General features: G+C 34.4%; 2 long non-coding RNA genes across 2 annotated transcripts; one reads left to right on the forward strand and one right to left on the reverse strand.

Moving 5' to 3' along the window:
* The first annotated feature begins 982 nt into the window (after positions 1-982).
* LOC124436889 lies at positions 983-1,671 on the forward strand. The gene is made up of 2 exons (XR_006945528.1): positions 983-1,084; positions 1,163-1,671. It is a non-coding gene; the product is annotated as an uncharacterized LOC124436889 (long non-coding RNA).
* Positions 1,672-2,170: 499 nt separating this feature from the next.
* On the reverse strand, positions 2,171-2,720 carry LOC124437300. Its single transcript, XR_006945640.1, has 3 exons — positions 2,692-2,720; positions 2,335-2,516; positions 2,171-2,242 (listed from the first exon to the last, which is right to left on the reverse strand). It is a non-coding gene; the product is annotated as an uncharacterized LOC124437300 (long non-coding RNA).
* Between the last annotated feature and the right edge of the window lie 6,604 nt (positions 2,721-9,324).

The raw sequence follows: 9,324 nt of genomic DNA on the forward strand, positions 1-9,324 counted from the left end.
TGAAGAGAAAAATTCTACTGCTTCTAATTTCTGCAAAACGACGTACATACAAAAGAAGGTTCTGGGTACATCCCATAAATAGAAGGCGAGAAGAGAAGGGCTTGTATGACACGTTGTTGCAAGAGCTTCGTCAAGATAATGAAAGACATTGCAAGTATTTACGAATGACAGTTGAACATTTTGACGAAATATTACGTTCAATTGCACCACTTTTGACAAAAAAGGACACACATTTGCGAGCAGCAATTAAACCAGGACTAAAGCTTGCCATCACATTGCACCATTTGGCTGAAGGAGCGTCTCATAACGGCATAGCTGCGCACTATCGACTGGGTCGTTCAACAGTATCAGAGATTATTTACAGCACGTGTGATGCTCTTTGGAAAAAAATGCAGCCTGAATATATGACCATGCCATGTGATCCAGAAGCATGGAAAAAGATATCTGATGGGTCAGTTTCTAATTTAGATAGCTGAGTACATATTGATTGCAATTGTGCAATAGAACATTAATATTATAGAACTATTTGCTAGTCAATAACAGCTGTATATTTCATTTATGCAATGTTTATCAGATTTGAAAAATAGAATTTCCCCCATTGTCTTGGAAGCATCGATGGAAAGCACATTTTGATCCAGAAGCCTAAGCATGGTGGATCAGAGTATTTCAACTACAAACAGCGGGAGTCCATTGTACTTATGGCTGTAGTTGATGCATCATATAAATTTATTACCATCGATGTTGGAAAATCTGGTAGCAACAGTGATGGTGGCATTTGGGAGTCATCAGGTTTTGGAAGAGCTTTGGAGAACGGTTAGTACTTGGTTTGTCTACTTAGAGCAATTTTGCTTTTTATTATATAACTTTTTACTTGTCACAGGACGTGTAAACCTACCATTTCCAGCACCTTTGTCAAGAATTGAATCAGGTGAAGCATTGCCCTACATGTTTGTAGGAGATGAGGCATTCCCATTGCGCCCATACATGATGCGTCCTTTTCCTGGCCGGTCACTGGACAATGATTCACGCCGAATATTTAATTATCGTTTGTCACGTGCTAGGAGAGTGGTAGAGAATGCATTTGGTAAGTTTTAATCATTTTGTGAATTGTTTTATGTAATATTAAACTTATTATGAATGACACATGTTTGTTTCCTTGTAGGTATCATGTCTCACAGATGGAGAATATTATTCAAACCCATCATTGCAGAACCATCAAAAGCTATTTCATTAGTTAAAGCCATCTGTGTTCTACACAACTTCCTGCGTGTTAAGAATGATCTCAACTATACTCCTCCAGGGTTTTTAGATTCTGTTAATGAAGCTGGCAACATAACAGAGGGTTTCTGGAGGACAAATGCACCTAATCAAACCTCTACCACTGGCTACAACAGTCGCAGTGCTACTCAACAAGCCAGTCAAATTAGAGAAAAACTTTGCACATATTTTATAAGTTCTGAAGGTTCTGTGGAATGGCAGTGGAAGCATATAAATCGTCGATAGTGGATATTATCTTTTGTAGGATTTTGTTTTAATACATATGGTCATTTGTTTTTGAAGCAGAAATAACTTTATATATGTTGTAAAGATATACGATAAGTATAATAATAGGAAAATAAACTGTTAGTAAAACATTAAAATAGTTGTGTGCTTAATGATGACATAAGATATCAAAAAAGAAAAACTACAGATACCAAATTTTTTTTTAAATAATTAACCTAGGTTGATGTCAGTAAGTGCATCATCTGGTGCAACAGACTGGATAGTCTGATCAGTAGTATTAGTAACAGTTGGGGGTTGGCTATAGGTAAAATTGGGACCGTGTGTTTGTGAAGGTGCAAATTGAATTTGAAATAAAATATTTTCAATTTCTTTTCGTGCCACAGCTTGTTGATATTCGCTCATTTTCCGCATTTTACCAGCTATTGACATGGCAAAATAGTGTAAGTCATCATTAGGCTCCATCTGTGACATGCTATAAAGTTCAGAGTTAACAGATGCCAACTCTTTAAGCAGCAATGCATTTTCTCTCTCAACATTACTGCGTTTTCTTTTGCTTGATCTCTTTGGTGTGAAGGTGGAATTACAGGTGGAATTACAAGCAGAGACACTGGATGTTTCTTCCTGGTCCTCCATATCATCCGTTTCAGCAATATATGGTGAACTTGTTTGATCACTTGCATGGCTGCATGGTGATGAAACTCGAGACTCAATTTCAGGTAAATTGGAAAATGAACTGCTCCTGAGAACGCAAATTTACTCGTGAGATAAATAAATATTTTATGGCGACGAAAGAAATTATGGAAGGCAAAAGAGAATATGTATCTGACTTACGTATTTTGTTTTGTGACATCATGTAACCATTGGAAACACTTCCACCATTTCCACACTGGCTCCTCTACTGCTGGAGCACCACTTGCAAGCTTTGCCTCATATGACCGTCTTTGCTGGTGAAACGTATCACGAAGGTTAGCCCACTTTTTCTTCACATCTTCATCTTTTAAAAAGATGGAAAACTAAACAAACATGATTCTATTAATCATTCGAATCCCGTTAAGTCACCTGAAATTTTCAGGTTCATGAGACAATTGCTTAAATTGCCCAGCAAAGTGCGAAGATCATATCTTCATTTAATTTCAAACACCGCACTGCATATAACATTCAATCATAACAAAATATTTAAAACTTTACCTGAATGATCAATATTGGTTGCAACTTTCATTTCTCGAGCAACATCCCTTCCAATTATTTTTCTTTATATATTCCGTGTCTTTATAGTCAGGATAAATTTTTCCCACAAACATCGCCTCTCTCCTTCAGCTCAATTAATGTTTCTTGCCAATCCGCCATTTTGCCACAGCACAGTAAAAGCAAACGATTAGTCATGTATAATTTTTTGTCAATCAGGTATATATGCAACAGATTACTCGTCACTCGTTATTGATTTCGGTGTGCATGCTCAGCAACGACAGATTCAGCCCATATCGTCATATTTTCTCGTTGACGAGTGACTCGTCACAGGAATTCGATTACATTTCGACGATAATGTGGCCCCACTTTAAGATGAAATGGTTTGAACCAGGAATATCGTTACATGTTTATAAATGTAGATCGTCAGATTGGTATGAATGAGAAGACTGTTTTGTCGTTGTGACTGACGTTTCGACAACAAAAGCTGAACTTACTAGGCAGGGTAAAATAGCCTCAAAGAATGTTTGTAATGGGATCTTCGCTAAACGTTACGAGGAATCTTGGTGGAGAAATGGAAACATTTTTTTAACGTGTTCATGCCATTATCTATTTCCTATGGGGAAAGGCGATGGGAATTTGATTTCTTGTCCTGGTAATTCTAATCATTTTAACGGTTCAGATGACCCGGTGATGGATTTTGTAGAGAAGTCACAGACGTCGAACAAAGTCATATATAATAGTCCAAATTCGACATGCCTTATGAACTATTGGTGACATTTTTTGATTTGCTTGCATACAAATACAGTTAAATAAGCCCATTCATTGATGAAGGAATAAAAACAGAAACGTCGACAGTCAGAACAGAAACGTGCGATTCAATAAAAGCTTTGAAATGGGTTTTGAACACGAAGATCATTGAAACTAAATTTTAAATGGTCCACTAATAATAGTAATACAGATTCAGTAAAGCTTGTAAAAATGGAAGCCATGCATGCATAAGTTGATAACTGATTGAAATATAACGCACCCAATTTTCCTCTTATTCCATCTGAGCTGAAAATTGATGCTGATCAGTGGAATGATTTTCGTCATTGGACGATGTTCTCTACCAAGAAAATGTCAGTTATGAACTCGAAATATATGGAAATTTCTAACCTAAAAGAAGTGAGAGATACCTCAACTTTAAACAAAATTTCGACTTGTCAGCAGCCAATACTTTTCGTCCTGCTATAAACACTATCCACAAAAGCACTGCAATATTCACGACGTTACACATTGTGAAGTAAAAATAAGAAACATTGAGATCTTATACTAAAATTATTTGTATTTTTGCAAGAAAATGCATGCATATAACTACATAGTTTGCATAAAATGTAAAACAGGAAAATGATGTAAAGGAAGACTCAGAGAGTGATGGCTCAGAAAGTTTTGATAAATAGAATAAAAAATTCATCGAACAAAGCATAAGAAGCATTAGGTTATTTAAATAAAAGTAAATATGCTCATTGGCAATCGTCAAGCTTTTCTTGGAAAGATGAAATGAATGTTTACTGTTAAAGCTAAAACGTATTGCTTGCATACTTACTTTACGTGTATTGTTCCTGAAAAAAGTCCTAACATTCTCATCACTATTCAAACGGAGCTCGCTGCTTGCTCTCTCTGCACTGAGAGGGCAAAGTCGTTTTCTAATTTTGTGATGAAAAATACTGGAGAGAAAATTCGAGTCTTTGCAAATTTAACTACCTGTCGTCTAAGCTTAAGAAAACTTTTTTGCTGAGGGCAACGAGTTTTAAGTTTTTCCTGATTATAAGTCACTGAGTGAAGTGCAATACTGAGATCCTTATTCTCAATTTCTGCACGGTATTCGTACGATAATATTTACTGAGTGTGCGTCTGCAAAACATTTGAGAACAGGCTAATGTCAATCATTGAACTCAGAAACGGAAGGCTGTTTTCAAAAACGTTTTGATGAATTGTGGAAAAACGTACTCGTTAAATAAAATGTGAGGAACATGAAGTCGTTTAAATAAAATAAAGGAAATATGTTTACTGCAATCATCACAGAGCTTATTTCCATGAAATAAATGTTTACTACTGAATGAAAACTTACTGCTTGCATTCTAACTTTACGTGGATTTTCTTCAGGGAGTCCTGCCACTATCGTCGGTACTTAAAGAGCTCACTGCTTGCACTGGAGGCTGCACATTGGTCTTTTTCTTCGTGATGGAAGACGAGTAAAAAGATCTGTTGGCAACAAATAAAGAGCAAAGCATAAGTGCTCCTAGTCATTCAAATCGATCGATTCATTAGATGTTGCCCTCCATCGCTTATTGTAATTAAATGTACGTATTTTTTCAAAGATAAAGCAGTGAAAAAGGCAAAATAACCTCAAAGAATATTTGTAATGGGATCTCGGTTAACTTTTTTTTGCATTCATGCCATCATCTATTCGATACGGAAGAGAGAGATGGGAATTTGATGTTTTGTCGTGGTAACACTTATCATTTTTAACGGGTCAAATTACCAACTGATGAACTTCGAAAAAGTCCCCAACGTTGATCAAAGTCATATATAATACTCAAATTCAACATGCCTTAGGAAAATTAAGTGAATTTTTTGTTTTGTTTCTATGCAAATACATGCAGTTAAATGAACACATTCATTGATGAAGATTAAAATAGAAGCTATATGATATATGTTGTTAACATTCATTTCTGAAGGAAGATTGTCTGGAAAAGTATTGGAAAAACACATGTTGTCCTCATAACTATTTTGTTGAAATTTCTCAGTTCCATTAAGTTGGTTTAAATGGAGTTTTGTAAACGAACACAATTGAACTTAAATCTCAAATGGTCGTTTAATAATGACAGATGCTACTTCCTTCATTCAGTGTGGTGGCCATGCCCGCATAAATTGACAATCAATTAAAATATAGCACACCCCTTTTTTCTCCTTTCCATCTGAGCTGAGAATTGATCTTAATCAGTGGGATGAAATGCGTGATTGGAAACGATGTACTCCACCAGGAAAATTTCAGTTTTGAACTTGAAATATATAAAATTTACAGTTATATATATATATCATTGATGTAACGGGGACAAGTGTAGGCTTCACGTGCCGTCCCTCATTTCGACTGATTGCCACAACACGCACCAACACTTCCAACTTCCGAGTTTGGATCGCCCTGGCGAGAAAAAGATATGATGATGATGATGATTGACGTAAAAATCCTAAAGTGGAAGTAACAAATGAAGTATCGAATAATCGTTTTCTAATGAAAGTTCCATATTTTTGAACTCAGTAGGCCGTTTAGAAAAACTTGCATTCACTTTTAACGGAATAAAACGTAATTAAATTTTTATTGACGTTCATCGATTGCCTTTTAAACAACGAAAGGTTATGTATGACAACAAAGCCGGAGGGAATTCAACAAAGTGAAACTTAAAATCAAACGTTTGATAGACTTAGCTTTTCAGGTGCCACGCGACATTAGAGATATCTTCTTATAAACATTTTAAGTTATTGGAAAAAGGTCTACATTTAAAACAACTACATAATTGAAAGAAGAATATAAATCGCTGGAAAGTGAAAGATTTGTCATAGACGCATCAGACCATTAAATGGTGATAAGATTTTGTAATATGTTTTGGTATTTTCAGACAGCAGGCTGGATTTTTTAAACTCGATTTGATAACATGACAAAAATAATACACAGTTTAACTAACCTGGATGAATTGTAAATTTCCGTAATGAACTTTGAACTTAAATGAACTTTCACTTCAAATCCACTTTCTCGTCAAACCCTTTCACTTTGTCATGGTTTTAAGAAAATGATGTTTCAATAATCTAAAGACCTTTCTTCAGTTCAATTAATATTCATGCCAACAACAATGCAATTTTGTAAAAATAAAAGAAAGTGAAACAGAGAATTTGATGTCATATTCCGTGTTCTTTTGTATACTGATACAGCTACTTCACAGCTGTTGACCATTCTTTCCAACGTGTGATTACGCTGTTAAAAAAACGAGACAAAAACAATTAAAAAAGTTTGACAATTGTGCAGAATTTAAGTTGTCAAAAGTGAAACTCAAGACATCATTATTACTATAACAATTAAGACACCTTGACATTTAAATATAGTTTCTATCAATTTACTGAGAATACTCAAATAAAACAGTCTTTGTTTAAAACTCGGAAATAATGTAATTAGAATCTTTAATATTATTACTTAGCTATTACATTCATCAACTGCTGGACAAAGAACATTCATCTGCCTCGATTTCAAAATTGTTTGGTAGTTTAACTTTTCTTTATTCCAACAATTTTGTTGTGCTTCAAACGTGATATGGTAATCAGCAATTCATTTAATTTACGTCGATAAATGTATCTTCTTTCAAATAATGTTTTATACGACGTGAACCAATAAAAGCGTAAAAATACCTTTATGTCGTCGAAGAATGCACAGCCTCTGGTTAAAGTTTACTTGAGATAATTTGAACATGCTCCTGACCATATTAAGTTGGATGACAATTCTTAGATATTTCGAACTTTTCACAAGGTAAATATCCTTGTAATAAATATCTAGAGGGATACATTTTATATTTGATTCTTAAAGCGGAGGATGAATCTAAAGGAAGTCAAAACATTACAAGCGACTTATCGTACATCAATACACAATTTATAAGTAGTTTTAAAAAGAACATTTAGACTAAAATATTACAATAGGATGTACTGTAGGGAGTTTTGAATTGGAAATATATTTACAGCAATGTTTTCTTACCTACCCTGCATCTACTAATGGTTCAAAAATGGTTCATTTCATTAAGCCAGTTTGCAAAATGAAATATATTCTTTTAACATGCATTGGATCTAGACCAGTGCATCAGGCATTGAATTTTGTGGTTAAATCAGAATGAGCTTTGCATTCTTGCGAACTATATCAGGAATTAACTCGTTTATATTAGATACTTATAAACTTCTTCGCATTCCATTCTTTTGAGTAATACTTACACAAAAACTCACATTTTGGGCACCTTCACACTTCATCACAATATAAAAAATACAATCATTCTTGTTTTGCATCCTAGACTCGCTATCTTCTATCTCTTTGGAAACTCAAGGCTTGCTCTACATAAAAAACTCAAACCAGAACCTAAAAGAGCTTTAATTTTAAATACTCCTATCTCTACAGATATCTTTAACTTTCATGTACATATCTCATAAATGAACTGCCAAATTGACAGAGTAATCTTCTTGCTTGAGATAAGGAAAATTGTGGTACTCTTACAGAACTTATATTCAGCTCAATAGTGAACTGAAATTTTCTGCAATCAAATGAAATCATCCCTTCCTCCAAGCTGCAGTTTTGAGACAAGTTCACTGACGCAAGAAATAACAAACTGTTTAGAAAACGTTTATCAGAGGCGACGTCACTAGTTATAAAACCAATTCATTTTCCCATTTGTTGTATGTGTAATGCCTCGTCAATATTGTTTGAGACTTGGCTAAGATCGTACACATAAATATTTGTAATAGTTCTAAATATAGCAAATACCATTGTGAATGGTAAAAGTAAATATAATAAGTTGATAGTTCTTAAAAGAACTGTTTTAAGTAAAGGGCATTAACCCAATAGTTCTAAATTAGAATTTCAATTTACTATATGGAAAAATACTCTGCAACTACGTATTTCGAAGTTAGAAAATGCAAAAAATGGTGTTATGAATAAATGGAAGACACACCCTCTCATTCCCCCCTGGCTACCTCCCCTGAATTGCTATGTTGTTTATTTAATGTTATAAGATACTCAGATAGCAATAGTTATCTTGGAAAATGACGAATGGTGGGATCGTTTTGATTATCTACCACAGAATCATAAAGGATACCTGGATTGTTGGGATCATTTCTCGTTGGTGGTTCCTTTAGTCCCTATGACCCAATGTGTACATTCTACAAGAACTTTGGCGATGTACATTTTGTTTGTGATCTAGAACACAGACGAAGAGAGTAGCTAGAGCATACGATGCATCTCTTGCAAAGTATACTCTGTTTCTTATCCTATCATAAGATTTGATTCTGATTTTTGTCCTATACAAATTTGCTATGAGTTGTATTTGTCAATTGAATCAATAATTTGATGCTTGCAAACTGAATTGATTGTCAAATAAACACATTGTTTTTGTTTTTGTCCAAAAATATCAATTCATTATCGATTATTGCTCGAATACGACCGTGCAATGTCACAGAAAACACTTTCAAGTAAAGGTTGTTCTCAAATGGATCCTGCAGCTAGTATTACATATTTGGGACATTGGACATACCACAACAAAAATTTTCCACACCGAACACTACCAATTAGGTATTTGTTGACCATTTGACGTTGATTTTAACAGAGGAGAGAGAGTGTAGCATCTGTGGTTTTATTGATTGTAAGAACACGTGAGCATAGTCCGTTCATATTATAAAATTTACATTTTTTGTCAAAGTTGGTGATTTAGTTTCTTACATTACATTTAGATTTAAGACAGAAAGAATGCGAATTTTAAGCATCAAAGAATAATAGTCATTATCTATCAAATGAATATAGTTGACTTCATGGGAAAAGTTCAAGAGAAAAGTCTTGCACAGCTAGCT

The sequence above is a fragment of the Xenia sp. Carnegie-2017 genome, unplaced genomic scaffold, assembly GCF_021976095.1.
Source record: "Xenia sp. Carnegie-2017 unplaced genomic scaffold, XeniaSp_v1 HiC_scaffold_16, whole genome shotgun sequence".
NCBI classification, from domain to species: domain Eukaryota; kingdom Metazoa; phylum Cnidaria; class Anthozoa; order Malacalcyonacea; family Xeniidae; genus Xenia; species Xenia sp. Carnegie-2017.